The sequence below is a fragment of the Panthera leo genome, chromosome D4 (assembly GCF_018350215.1).
Source record: "Panthera leo isolate Ple1 chromosome D4, P.leo_Ple1_pat1.1, whole genome shotgun sequence".
NCBI lineage: Eukaryota > Metazoa > Chordata > Mammalia > Carnivora > Felidae > Panthera > Panthera leo.
Genome location: NC_056691.1, coordinates 11327640 through 11341427, shown reverse-complemented (window position 1 = coordinate 11341427; position 13788 = coordinate 11327640). Strand labels below are relative to the sequence as shown.

The 13788-nt window shown below is 44.6% G+C and overlaps 1 pseudogene; it reads right to left on the bottom strand.

Moving 5' to 3' along the window:
- Positions 1–12496: 12496 nt before the first annotated feature.
- Positions 12497–13517, bottom strand: LOC122205521 (annotated as a pseudogene).
- Between the last annotated feature and the right edge of the window lie 271 nt (positions 13518–13788).

Genomic DNA, 13788 nt, shown 5'->3' with positions numbered 1-13788 from the left:
CAATGATTTATGATTAACTTACAGAAAACGACTGAGCTGGTGAGTTACAGAGTTGCAATTTCAATGCAGATCCATCTAATTCCAACTGTGGGACTTTTTCCATTTTACCATGATGTCTATCATGAGGAAATGAAGAGTCAACCATGGCAGGCCATGCAATGACGGGGGCTAAAGGGAAAAACCCATGGTCTTACCTTCTTGCTCTTGGACAATAGAGTCACTAATGGCGGAAGGGGCCTGAGTGTCCTTCTGAGGAGATATAAGATATAACAATACCCCCTGAAACCCCAGTCCCAGAGATGCCAGATGTCCCTAACTCTTCTCCAATTCCTGGTCAGCTGTGCCAGGCAGTCTCTACCTAAGGGCACACTCCTTTCACAGTGAAAGAGGGCGATGTTGAGGGAACACATCTCCTGTGTTAGAGGCAACTCTCACATCTCCACCTTCACCTCCAGCTTCTCACAAAGACACCTGCAGGCCACCTCCACTTTGATGTTCCCCCTCACACACATTTTCTCAGGGCAAGCTTCTGTCCCTCCTGCCCTCCTCAGGTCCTAGACCAGTGAAGAAGACTTCCAGCTTCCAGGTCTATAAGGAGCTTGGAAGTCACTACTCCCTCCAACAAGTAAACAGCTGAGCAGACTGAACAATCCACGGCTATTTTTGGATGCTTGGAGGACACAGGGCAAATTGCTGCCCCCACGGCTGGAGAGACAAGGGTGTAGAGGGAGTCACGGTTTCCCAAAGCCGAGACTCACAAGTGGATACCACTGGGAGGAAGAAAACCTGAACTGTCATTGATGAGTTGATGTATGCTCACTGTGGACAAATCTGAGAGTTATAAACTCCAGGGAGACCCACTTGGGGTCTCCACAGTACTGGGAAATTTACCTCTAGGAGCTCAACTAGGTTCCCACAGTATATATGGAGAAAAATCCCCTTGGGCTTTTAGCAGGTGGAAGGAAAAAGGAATAATTTTGAAATAAACCCAGAGCACTCTGTTCTTAACAAGGTGTGCCCTCAGGAGCCTAACCTGACAGGGTATTATCAGAGGCTAACTGACTGAGAGGGAAATACCGAACTCCAGCCCAATCTAGTCAACCTGTCCCATGTGAGGAGAAAAAAAACCCTGAGAAACACTTGTGAAGTTCACAGTCCAGAGGCACAGGCTCACTCAAACACTGAGACCTAATCACATGACTGTAGAACACTTCCCACACCTCACCATCTCATTACTAAATGCCTATTTAGAGCAGTAGTTCCTTCCACACAGTACATCATGTCTGGCCAGCAAGAAAAAATTACAAGGCAGACTAAAAGGCAAAATAGACAGAGCAAGCATCAGAACCACATGCTGCAGGGCTGTTGGAACTTCTGACAGGAGTCCTCACTGACTGTTTCCTTGCTTCTTCCGATGTTGCGGAGATAGCATAGCATGAAAGTTCAGCACCCAGGCTTTGGTACCGTGCTGACTGAGTTTGAGTCTATTGCTTTTGTTCTCAGGTGTTTGATTTTAGGTGAGTCGTTTTATCTCGGTGAGCTTTAGCTTTCTCAACTGTAAGATGGCAAGACTAAGAATATCTACTTATAGTGCTTTTAGGAGAACTGAATTACTATATTGAAGGGCTTAGAATAGCACTTGGCACATAGGAGGTACTCAACAAAATGCTGGCTTTCATGATGTCCAACCAATCTCCAAGCTCTACTAGTTTTTCATTTATTCAAGGTCCTTTCTGTTACCACCATCACTATCTTAGTCTGGGTCCTAATGATCTTATCCTTATATAGCTGTTATAGCTTCAAAAAAAAAAAGGAGGTCTATGTTCTCATATCTATATTCTGCACATAGTTGGCTGAGAATCTTCACCAATTTTTGACCCCTTATGTACTGCATTGCACTAAGCACTTTAGAGACATTAGTTACCATCTTTGCAATACCTCCCTAAGCTAAGGTGACTACTACCCCCCTTTTACAGATGGAAACACTGGACTCAGAAATAACTTGCACTAGGTCACACACCTGGTAAGTGGCAGAGTCAGGATAAGAAATCTGGTGATGTTTTATTACACCATACTTCACTTTCAGTACCATCATACTTTGACATTCATTATGTCGCCTCCTTGCTTAGAAGCTTAAGTAAATGAGTGAACAAATAAACCAATTATTCAGAGGTAGAAGGCTTCAAAGGTTTTCTATTACATACAGGATTTGTTTTCACATAACATTTCAATACATGATAATTTAGCCCTTGTTTAATTTCCCAATCTAATTTTTTGTGCTTCCTTGCTCCAACCCTCTATTCTAGTCAGGCTAATCTATTCACCACCCCACCAAAGGCCACAACCAATTTCCATTCCAAGTCTTTGTGACATTCATCCAGTGGAATGGCAGCTTCACATCTATCTAGTTACACTGTACTCATCATTCAGGTCATAGCTTAGACCCGTTTCCTGCATGTGGCCAGCTTAACTCTCTAGAACCAGGAAGGATCTGAGATTTTGCCCTACTGGAAAGATAACAATTCAGCCAGCTATAGTTTCGTGGTTGTGGCAGAAGACACAAAACGCTTGGGTCAGAGACAAAGGTGGTTTTTTTTACTCACAGCAATAGTAGTAGCTAGAGGATCAGCATTTTCATGCTGCTCACAAGATGTGCACAAGCACATGAGGGTCTCCTAGAGAATGATCTCCCAACACTGATAACCTAGTGTATGTTGACATGGCCTTCCTTGCAGGCCCTAAGACGGTATTTCTCTAGACTGAGTAACGTACAAAGAAAGCTCTTCTGAAAAGACAAAGTCTAATAGATTTCCCAGGATTCACTGTAACATTATTTAACTAATGTTACAAGTAAACCTAGGTATAGAGTCTCATTGTGCCCATAACTTTCACATACTAGACAAAGTGCGGGGGGGGGGGGGGGGGGGGGTTAAGTTAAATGTAAACCAAAACAAGAAATTCAATCAATTTTATGTTTATAATATTAAATTAACAGTTGGGAAATTATTGTTCTGCTCAAACTAAGTTGATAATGTAGGTACCGGGCATTTGGTACCATGATGCCTGAGTTTGAATCTATTGCTTTTGTTCTTAGGTAAAATCATATTAATAACAATACTGTTTTTCCTTAAAAATTTTTTAATGTTTATTTATTATTGAGAGACAGAGAGACACAGCATGAGCAGGGGAGGGGCCGAGAGATGGAGAGACACAGAATCTGAAGCAGGCTCCAGGCTCTGAGCTGTCAGCACAGAGCTCGATGCGGGGCTCGAACCCACAAACTGTGAGATCGTGACCTGAGCCGAAGTCGGACGCTCAACCAACTGAGCCACCCAGGCTCCCCAGTACTGTTTTCTTTACGTGAGCGTAATCATATCTTACATTTAACCAAATTAAAGGGCAATTTTAATGTTGCATTGCTTTATAAACTCTGAAAAGTTATCATACTCACGTTACAGTTTGTTAGCTCCACTGAATTACCAAAACCTGGACCAAATGCATTCTTGGATCTAATTACTGGTGGCATCAGCGGAGGGAAATAACGTCTCAAGATTTTTTTTCCACAGCAGACGTCAAAAACAAATTTCTGGGTTTAGTAAAGAGGTCACAATCAGAATGTTCACAAAATCCTGTAAGTACTAGAAAGAGAATATTTTAGGGGCGCCCGGGTGGCTCAGTCAGTTAAGCGTCTGAGTCTTGATTTCGGCTCGGGTCACGATCTCACGGTTCGTGGGTTCGGTCCCCACATCGGGCTCTGTGCTGACAGCTCAGAGCCTGGAGCCTGCTTCGGATTCTGTGCCTCCCTCTCTCTGTCTCTCTCTCTCTCTTTCTCTCTCAAAAATTAAAAAAACATTAAAAAAAAAAAAAAGAAAGAACATTTTAGAAACAATTTGATCTCAAGTCAAGTTTTCTTTATGTCACCAGCTCTAGGATTTGCACCTAGGATTTTCACACTCCTGTAAGACCTTTGCTCAGGCAGCGTAGCTAAGTGTCCTTTGCTGGGTCCTTGACTCCAGCATCTCACTTGCATTTTCCATCCACCGGCAGCAGTCACAACAGTGCGTTACTGCAAATCCCCGTCATTTTCACAACGGCAAACGTTGAGCCTCAATACCTAAATAAAAGGGGGACTAAAATCGTACTCTGGAAAAGGTTTCCAGGGGCCATTTATGACCCTACAGGTCTTGGACACGAGGACAGTGGCAGATACCATGCTATTAAGAGCCCATCCAACAGAGGCCAAACTCTAGAAGTCAATACAAGTCAAGGTCTCTAACTTGAGGGGATTGCTTAGCAATTACGTACACACAAAGGCCATATTATGTAGGATATACTTAAATCACTGTTTAGCTCTCATGATAAGAGGAAAACAACATTTAAATATCCTTACTGAGCACTGAGAACCAAGAATCTGTCTCCACACCCCTCGGGGTTCAAGGACCACAGTTTGAGAGACCCATCGGTCTAAAGCATCTTTGCCAGTAGTTCACTGTCTGGTCTTTCCTCATCCTTATTTCCTTCCTGGCTATTTCCAATCCCCAGTTTCTGTTTCCTATCTGCCTCCCTGGTACTCACTCCTCACACAACACACTGACCTTTCTCCTCCCTCTTCTTCATTTCCGTTGTTCCTGTTGGAGCAGCTTCTCAGCCCAACACCTGGCCCCCTTCCTCCTGAGTGGACACTCTCTTGGCAATTACCCAGGATGCTTCGCAGCAGTGACTGTTGTCCTCGACTCATCAAGACATCAAAGGGATTTGCTTAAAGTCACGCCTAGGTCAGGGAGCAAGGCCACCCCCTCACCTCCTTTTCCGTATTCCCCCCACATAGACCTTGCTGAGCCCCTGAAGTCCTTACTACACACTGTGGGGGAGCGCCAATCTCTGAAAAAGACCGAATGCCAATATGGCGGGGTGGGGGAGGGTCACAGTACCTTTGTGGGTTGTTGTTTACTGAGCTCAGTAACATCTTTTAAAAACATTTTTTTGACCATCGTGGTAAAATATGCAAAACGTAAAAACTATCACTCCAATCATTTTTAAGCGTATAGTTCAATAGAATTAAGTATGTTCGCACTGTTGTGCAATCACGCTCCAGAACTTCTTCATCTTGCAAAACTGAAATTCTATGCCCGTTGAGCAACTCCCCCCTGATTTACCCCTCCCTCCAGCCCCTGGCAACCACCGTCCTACTTTCTACCCCCATGAATTGTATATATGTGGAATCATATAATTTTTGTCTTTTTGTGACTGGCCATTCTCCCCTTGACATAAAATAACACCTCCCCCCCCACCACCACCACACACCAGATTAGCCCTAGACAATCACTGGCCTAGGAAACAGCACATGGGGACTGTATGTTAACATCTTTCCTGTTCTTAACTCCCACACATCCTGCTTCCCATCAAGCTGCTCTGTCAACAAGTTGAAATATTAACTCCATTCCCTTTGGTTTCCCAGGCTGAAAGTGATTTGATTAAACCTGACAGAAATAACTCTTCTTATCCATGAAATGATGAGCACTGTTTTTTTTTACCCTTATTTGGGTGCTGGGTAAGAACTTTTGAGAAGCTGATGAAAATCGTGTACCCTTTCCCAGAAAAGTACGCAGGCATGCATACGTTTGCCTAGAGTTTCGGGGGTTTATAAGCCCTGACTTAATGTGAGTCCCCTCAAGAGCAGGCTCTAAGATGAGAATTTGGGGGCAAGTAGTTTATTTGGGAGGGAATCCCAGGAAACAGGGGGAGGTAAACCAGAGAAGGGAGGGAACCCAATAAAGGGTGAGTTTGTTAATTCACAGGTGCCACTGTGGATAACAGAGGCTCATTTCGGCTGGAGACCCTCTGAGACAAGGTGCAGAACGTACCTGGGAAATCGGAAGTTAACTCTGCAGCGATCCCAGCCTGCTTTGCCCTTGGGGAAGATGGTCCTCCGGCCACAGAAAGTCCTAAGGCAGAAGAGACAGGTGTTTGAGAAGGCTTCAAGGTATTTGGGAACCATTCAGTGAATCTGAAGGTGACCTTTGGGAGGGCCCGGGGCAGGCGGGTGGGACACTAACACGAATACGGATCCTGGGAAACTCATCCAGGCGCGCTCGTTAAGAGGCTCTGGAACAGGTTTACTAATAAACCTCCCAGCCGCAAGCGTCTGCTTCTCTGTTGAAGCGGTGGGTGGCTCACTTGTGCTCTCAGGCCTCCCTTTTTGAGCAGTTATTCAAGTGAGCCCTCCCCCCAGCAGCCTGTAACAGACATTCATGCTGACATTGCACCCCGCCTACACGGCCGAACGCAGCCTCATGTGCGCCTGTGATCCAGCTATCGTTACTTACCCCAGATGTTCGTTTCGACAATAGGGAGCAGCAGGGCCTGACTCAGGGGGGCTCACTGCTTAATTGCATATGGCTTATGAGAATGAAGTACACGGTGGGGATCTGCAAAAAGCTACCTGGAAATGGCCTCACTGCCAGGTCAGATGGGTTTCTCTGTCGTTCATTTCCTCGGCCTTATAGTTACAGCCCACAGAGGAGGTGGTCAATTTCATTAAACACCAGCCACAACATGGGGACATTAGTGATGAAAAAAATCACAAGCAGGACCATCAGGACTTTTTGGTGGTGATTTTCCTAAACGTCACCTCGCAGCAGGTGGGACAGAGCAGGAACAATTAGATAGGAGGTGAGATCTCGCGTTCTGTGGAAGGTTGAATTGTATCCCTCCAAAAGGTACTGAAGTCCTAACCACAGTACCTCTGAATGTGACCTTATTTGGAAATAAGCTTTGCAGATAATCGAGTTAATGAGGTCATGAGGGTAGGCCCCCATGCAATTCGATGGTATCCTTACAGTGAGAAGACATTTAGATCCAGAGACAAACACACAAAGAAGCAAGACAACGTGAAGACTCCGGGAGAATGCCATCTCCAAGCCAAAGAACACTTGAGCACAGACCCTCCCTCAGAGCCCTCAGAAGAAACCAACACTGCTGACATCTTGATCCTAGACTTCAGCCTCCTGAATGTGAGATGGTAAATCTCTTGTTATTTAAACTGCCATTTGCGGTTCATTGTTACAGCAGCCCCAGGAAACCGAACACAGGCTCAAATAAGAAAACAAACTCAAGGCCAAGTTTGGGGAGGGGTAAAGATGACAAAGAACACAAGATAGTTAAAGAGCACAGTAGGAAGTGAGATTGGGAGTCTGAACCATCACACCAGGTATCTCTGAGTCACTAGGAGTGAGGGACAAGGCTCAAGAAAGTTAAGAGTAGGTACTGGCCATCGGCGAAGGACACACGATCCATGAAAGGGCCTTGTTCTCCTTTCCTGGGAATATTCTCCACCTTCCTCCCCACGTTGTGGAGCTCACCCCTTGAAGAATTCTATATCCTCTCTCCCCCTTGCCCTGACTGTGTTGAAGGGCCTTCCCTTAACCCATGACACCTAGATCTTATCCCATCAGAGTATTTGTCCCTCAGCATTGTAACTGCTTTTCCAACGGTCTCCCAACTAGACTGTGACCTGTTTGAGATGAAGGACTGGGTCTTTTCCATTACTGCATCCCCAGCATCAGATACTATACCTGATGCGTTACAGGGAGGCTCCATAAATGTTTCTTGAAGAAATGGGTGGATGGATGGATGGATGGATGGATGGAGGCACAAAATGCACGGATTTGATATTAAGACGAACATTAGCTTGCATCTTGGTGCTGTTTATTTATTTATTTGCGGGGGGGGGCTTGAGATGATTGTAGGATGTGGCATCCTAGGTAAGAACTTGGTCAGTAGGATGAGCACTGGGGAAGGCCTGTGACAGACTGAGCATTGCAACACCACGACTAACGTCGTGGAGCATTCATTCACTTATCCATCCCTGCTCAAACATACTTGGAGCACTCTAGTGTTCCAGACGCTCCCTACAAAGATGGGGACTGCAAAATTCCCTCCACATATGGGTAGAGGGAGAGGTTTATAAATAAGGAAGGGCAGAGGATATATTCCCAAAGATATTTGCGGCCGCATTATTTATAATATCTGAACGCTGGAGTAAACCTCGGAGCCTATGTCCACAAGGAGAAATGGTTAAATATAATAAGGTATATTAATCTGATGGAATATCACGCAGCAAATAAAAAGAAAAAATCTTCAGGCAGTATTCCAGAGAAGACTAGTTTGGGGTATGAGTGATAGAAAACTTGCACTTAGAACAGACTAAACGGCAATGTATTTCCTTTCATGTCAAAAAGCCAGAGGGGGGGCGCCTGGGTGGCTTGGTCGGTGAAGCGTCCGACTTCGGCTCAGGTCATGATCTCACGGTCCGTGGGTTCGAGCCCCGTGTCGGGCTCTGTGCCGACAGCTCAGAGCCTGGAGCCTGTTTCAGATTCTGTGTCTCCCTCTTTCTCTGACCCTCCCCTGTTCATAGTCTGTCTCTCTGTCTCAAAAATAAATAAACGTTAAAAAAAAAAAAAATTAAAAAAAAAAAAAAAAAAAAAAAAAAGCCAGAGGGAAGCGGGTGTAAATGGCAGCTCCACAATCACCAGCTTGGCTTCTTCTCTCGCTGTTCCTCCGTCCATAGAGTGAGACTGCTCCTTCATGGTCCAAGAGTTGCTGCTAGAGCTCCAGCCATCACGTCTGCACTCCAGGCAGTAGGAAGAAGGAATGGATAAAGAAGGGGAAGTCTCTCTTATAGATACGGCCAAGAAGTTGCTCATGATGTGTCTGATTTCACCTGGAGCAGTCGGAGTTCAGGGAGGGAGACGAGTCATTTTGTGTGTTACAGGATAAAGGACTTCTTATGGAAAAATAGTAACTTTTTCTTGCATGGGAAGAGCTGTAGAAAGTTGGAGGGTCAGACATGGCGTCACCAATTGGTCATTTTGAAAAGCCACACCCATCAAGCTACCAGAAGGGAGCTGCAAAGGGGGAGTTCGTGGAAAGGTCTGAGGGAAGCTGCTGCTACCTCTGGGGATCTGAGTCAAGCATCTGGATGGGAGTCAGTGGCTGCTGTTGGTCACCAGGGCCAGAAATTCCGAAGAGGAGCTGGGCATACAGTGGAAGAGGGTGGGAGTGAGTTACAGCCGGAAACTGTTGGACACCTCTACAACCATCTGTCATCATAGCGGCCAACAAAATGACCATTGGAGAATAATGACCGCTGCCCTACTTCTGCCTCCTAAATTTCACGCGGGTTCCTTTTTTGGCCAACTACAACCTGGAACCATACACGCAATGGAATTCTGGGAAACGGAGCTCCAAGTTTACAAGGTGGTGCCATACAAACGGCCACAACGCACTCCTCCCCCCTGGCGTGCCTATACAAGTCTCTCTCTCTTTTTAAACCACATTGAATTTTCAAGTAAAGACAACAGTAAAATCAGGCTTCTATATAACATGATGCAGCTGTCCCACGTACAGCTGGAAGATGCAAACCCTTTCCCCAAAAGAGGTATACACAGACACTCACGTGTCACTGCTGTCCCTCACTGGATGATGTTCAGACCTCTCCTAGCCGAGTTATGTGTCACCTTCAGCCCTGAATTTAAACACTGGGATATAAAGTTCACTGCTATTAACAATCCTATGTTAAAAAGTAGGAGGATTAGAAAAATTACAATGGATAATATTTATTATGAATATGTTCATATCAAAGCAAGGGACAGTTATAATACTACCTTCCTAGGAGAGCCTTGGGGGCTCGGTCGGTTAAGCATCCGACTTCAGCTCAGGTCATGAACTCTCATGGTTCATGAGTTCGAGTGCCACATTGGGCTCTGTGCTGACAGCTCAGAGCCTGGAGCCTGCTTCCGGTTCTGTGTCTCCTCTTTCTTTGCTCTCCCCTGCTTGTGCTCTGTCTCTCTGTCTCTCTCTCAAAAATAAATGAATGTTAAAAAAATAAAAATAAATAAATACTATCTTCCTCATTTCTACAACTGGTCATGTAGTCATAGCTGGTACTTATTAGTTTTCTCTTTTGCTACCATAGTCTGTATGTTCTTTTTTTTTCAAAATTTTTTTCAAGGCGTATTCATTTTTGAGAGACAGAGCACAAGCTGGGGAGAGGCAGAGAGAGATGGAAACACAGAATCGAAGCAGGCTCCAGGCTCTGAGGTGTCAGTACAGACCCTGATGCGGGGCTCAAACCCACGAACTGTGAGATGATAACTTGAGCTGAAGTCAGACGCTTAACCGACTGAGCCACCCAGGCGTCCCCATAGTCTGTATTTTCTTTTTCCTCAGCAAGCAGGGCAGCTAGTCATAATCTTGCATGATGGAGTGAAACAAGCCTTCGTTCCAGAACAGTCTGGGCCATTAGCAATCCTGATTGTACTGGCTGTTGTAGTTTTCCATTAACATTTATTGCAGGACACCGGAAGGCTAACAGGCAGCCTAAAGGATCTCCTATCTTCCAGCCATACTCTTCCCTGACCTCACTTCTCCTTGATGGTCAGGATCTATCAATCACCCCAGTCAGCAAGTATGGAGACTGGTTGTTGTCGTTGCTAGTTTGTTCCTTGGCATGAGTTGCCTAAAACGATCAGTAGAGCATGTGAGGTTCCAGTCAAAAACCCACTGCTGTGTTTCCTAGTGGAAGCTTTCTCCTTTGGGATTTACCTTTAAATCAGTAGATCCCAAAGCTGTGGAACAAAAGCCAAACATTTTACTAATGGATCCCTAAGGACAGTAGAGAAAGGAGTGACTCCCATTTCTACCCCCTTGATTCCTGGCCACAAGAGAAACATCGCCATATACTGGCTGGTAATTTAGAGCATATACCGCATCCTGGTGGATGTTACCCTAGCAATGGAAAGTATTGCCACAGAGCTGACGCCATAACTGAATTTCTTTTCAATCCAATTAAAAATCATATATATTTAAGGTATACAACTCGATGATTTGATGACTGTATACTTCATAAGATATTTATCACAATCAAGCTAATTAACATATCTATCACCTCACACAGTTATAATTTTCAAGTGCATGGTGAGCACACTTGAGATCTACCCTCTCAGCAAATTTCAATTATACGATGCAATATTGTTAACTATATAGCCACATTGCTGTACATTAGATTTCCAGAATTTATCTTACACAACTGAGACTTTTACCCCTTAATCAACATCTCTCCATAATCTCCTTCCCCTGGCATCTGGTAACCACCATTCTTTGTTTCTAAGTCTGATAGTTCCAGATTCCACATACAAGTGAGTTCTGCAGTATTTGGCTCTCTGTGTCTGACATCCTCTAGGTTCATCCATGTTGTTGCAAATGGCCATTCTAATAGGTGTAGAGTGGCCCCCCTCAACCCACACACAATTTTAAAATTAATATTGACTATTCCCCTAAAATGGAGTTACATACAAAATTTATCTCACATTGGCCACTTTTCTATTAATGAAGGAACTATATTTTCATAGCCTGTTCCCCTCCCTTTAAATATTTGATGAAAAGAAAGCAAATGTTACCAAAGAAAATTCAAGAAATTAAAGGAAAATAGAATTGCCCTTCCTCAGAGAAGAAATTTAAGTCATCCTTGAGAAAAGTCTGGGTGGTCCAAATTGTCTGGAACCATTTGTGATTTCTTTGGATTCGGTGATGGTTCTTTGCCCTTCCTTCCTTCCTTCCTTCCTTCCTTCCTTCCTTCCTTCCTTCCTCTTCCTCTTCCAACTCTTCCTTGTCCTCCTTTTCTTTTCTTTTTTTTTTAGTGTTTATTTTTGAGAGAGTGTGAGACAGAGACAGAGACAGAGACAGAGACAGAGCATGAATGGGGTTGGGGCAGCGAGAGAGGGAGACACAGAATTTGAAACAGGCTCCAGGCTCTGAGTTGTCAGCACAGAGCCTGACGTGGGGCTCGAACTCACAACCAGGAGCTCATGACCTGAGCCAAAGTTGGAGGCTTAACTGACTGAGCCACCCAGGTGCCCCTCTTGTCCTCCTTTTCTTTCTTTTCTCTTCTCTTTTCTTTCTTTCTTTCTTTCTTTCTTTCTTTCTTTCTTTCTTTCTTTCTGGTGGGAGATGGGGGAGTGTTGGGTAGATTTTTAATATAGAGTGAATTTCTCTAATGATTCTAAGTCCATTTGGGTTGCTATTTCTTTCTGAGTCAGCCATACAAAATTGTATTTTCCTGGGAAATTATCCATTTTTTTCCTAAACTTTTAAATTTGTTTGTTTAAAGTTCACATGATTCCTTTATCATCATGATTTTTTTTAAAGACACATTTATTCAGCATCACGATTAGACTATCACATTTAGCCATCAACAGCATGGGTGCAAAAAAAAAAAATCCACGTTAAAACCCTTTGTTGGAATGCTTTACACTTTCCACAGAACAGAAACTAAAGTCACCTGTTATACGATTAGTCACAGATGCAGCCCTCGAGTTGTTTGCGCATACACATGAGTATTGTCTAAAACATGTCTTCTTTGTAGCAGCTGGGCCCTGCCACCACTGTGCTCGGCTGACTTCACGAATCTGTTGTAACCTCTAGCTTCCCCGTCACGTCACTGGCCCTCCTCTCCTGCTAAGCTATGTTTCCCAGCAATAAGCTGCCATTGCCAATGCCATTGCCATCTGCCGTTGCCATAGCTACTGATACTGCTGGAGCCGCCATTAGCCACCTTGGTTTCGTGGTTTGGCAAAGTACTGGCCTCGACCGCCACAGGGGCCAGAGCTTCTGTCTCCAAACTTTCCTCCTTTCATGGGTCCAATATTTGAAGATTGATTGGAATTGCCAAAATCATTATAGCGTCCACCACCTGCAAAACTGTCTCCATCGTTACCAAATCCAGTGTAGCCGTCCCCACTGCCACCATTTTGACCACCACCTCGACGGCCACCAAAGCCACCTCGCCCACTGAAGTTTCCTCCGTGACCAAAGTTCTCATTCGCACCAAAACCACTTCCACGACCACCACCGGAGTTTCCAGAACCACTTCGCCCTCCTTGGTTGGAGGGAGCACCTGTCATCTCTTGCTTAGATAGAGCTCTCCTAGCTTCACAGTTGTGGCCACTGAGAGCATGGTATTTCTGAATGACAATCTTGTCTACGGAGTCATGGTCATCAAATGTTACAAAGCAAAGCCTCTCTTCTGGCCACTGCCTCGGTCCGTCATGATTTCAGTCACTTCCATCTTCCCATACTGTTCAAAGTAATCTCTTAGATGATATTCTTCAGGGTCTTCTTTAAGGCCACCGACACAAATCTTTTTCACAGTTAAGTGGGCGCCAGGTCTTCGAGAATCTTCTCTGAGAGAGCCCTCTTTGGTTCCACAACGCTTCCATCCACCTTGTGTGGCCCTGCATTCACGGCTGCATCCAACCCCTCCACGGTGGCAAACGTGACAAGCCCAAAGCCTCTGGCGTCCTTGGTGTTTGGACGTCTCATTACCACACAGTCCGTGAGCATTCCTCTCTGCTCACGGTGGCCCCTCAGACTCTCATCGGTTCTTTCAAAGCTCAAACCTCCGATGAAAAGCTTCCGCGGCTGTTCAAACTCTTTGGGAGAGACTCTGACTTAGACATGATGGCGGTGGGACGGGAGACTTTAACCGTGCTTACTCACCAGTGTCCGAGGGCAGAAAAGTCCTTTATTATTTTAATATCTGTTTTATCTTAGTTTATATTCCCTGCTCAATCTTAATACATATATATATATATAGTAAGTGCCATATATATATATATATGCTTATATGCTTAATATATATATGTATTAATGTGGAATAGGTCATTATAAAGCATATATATATATGACCTGTTCCATGTTAATACGTATATATATTAAGCATATGAGTGT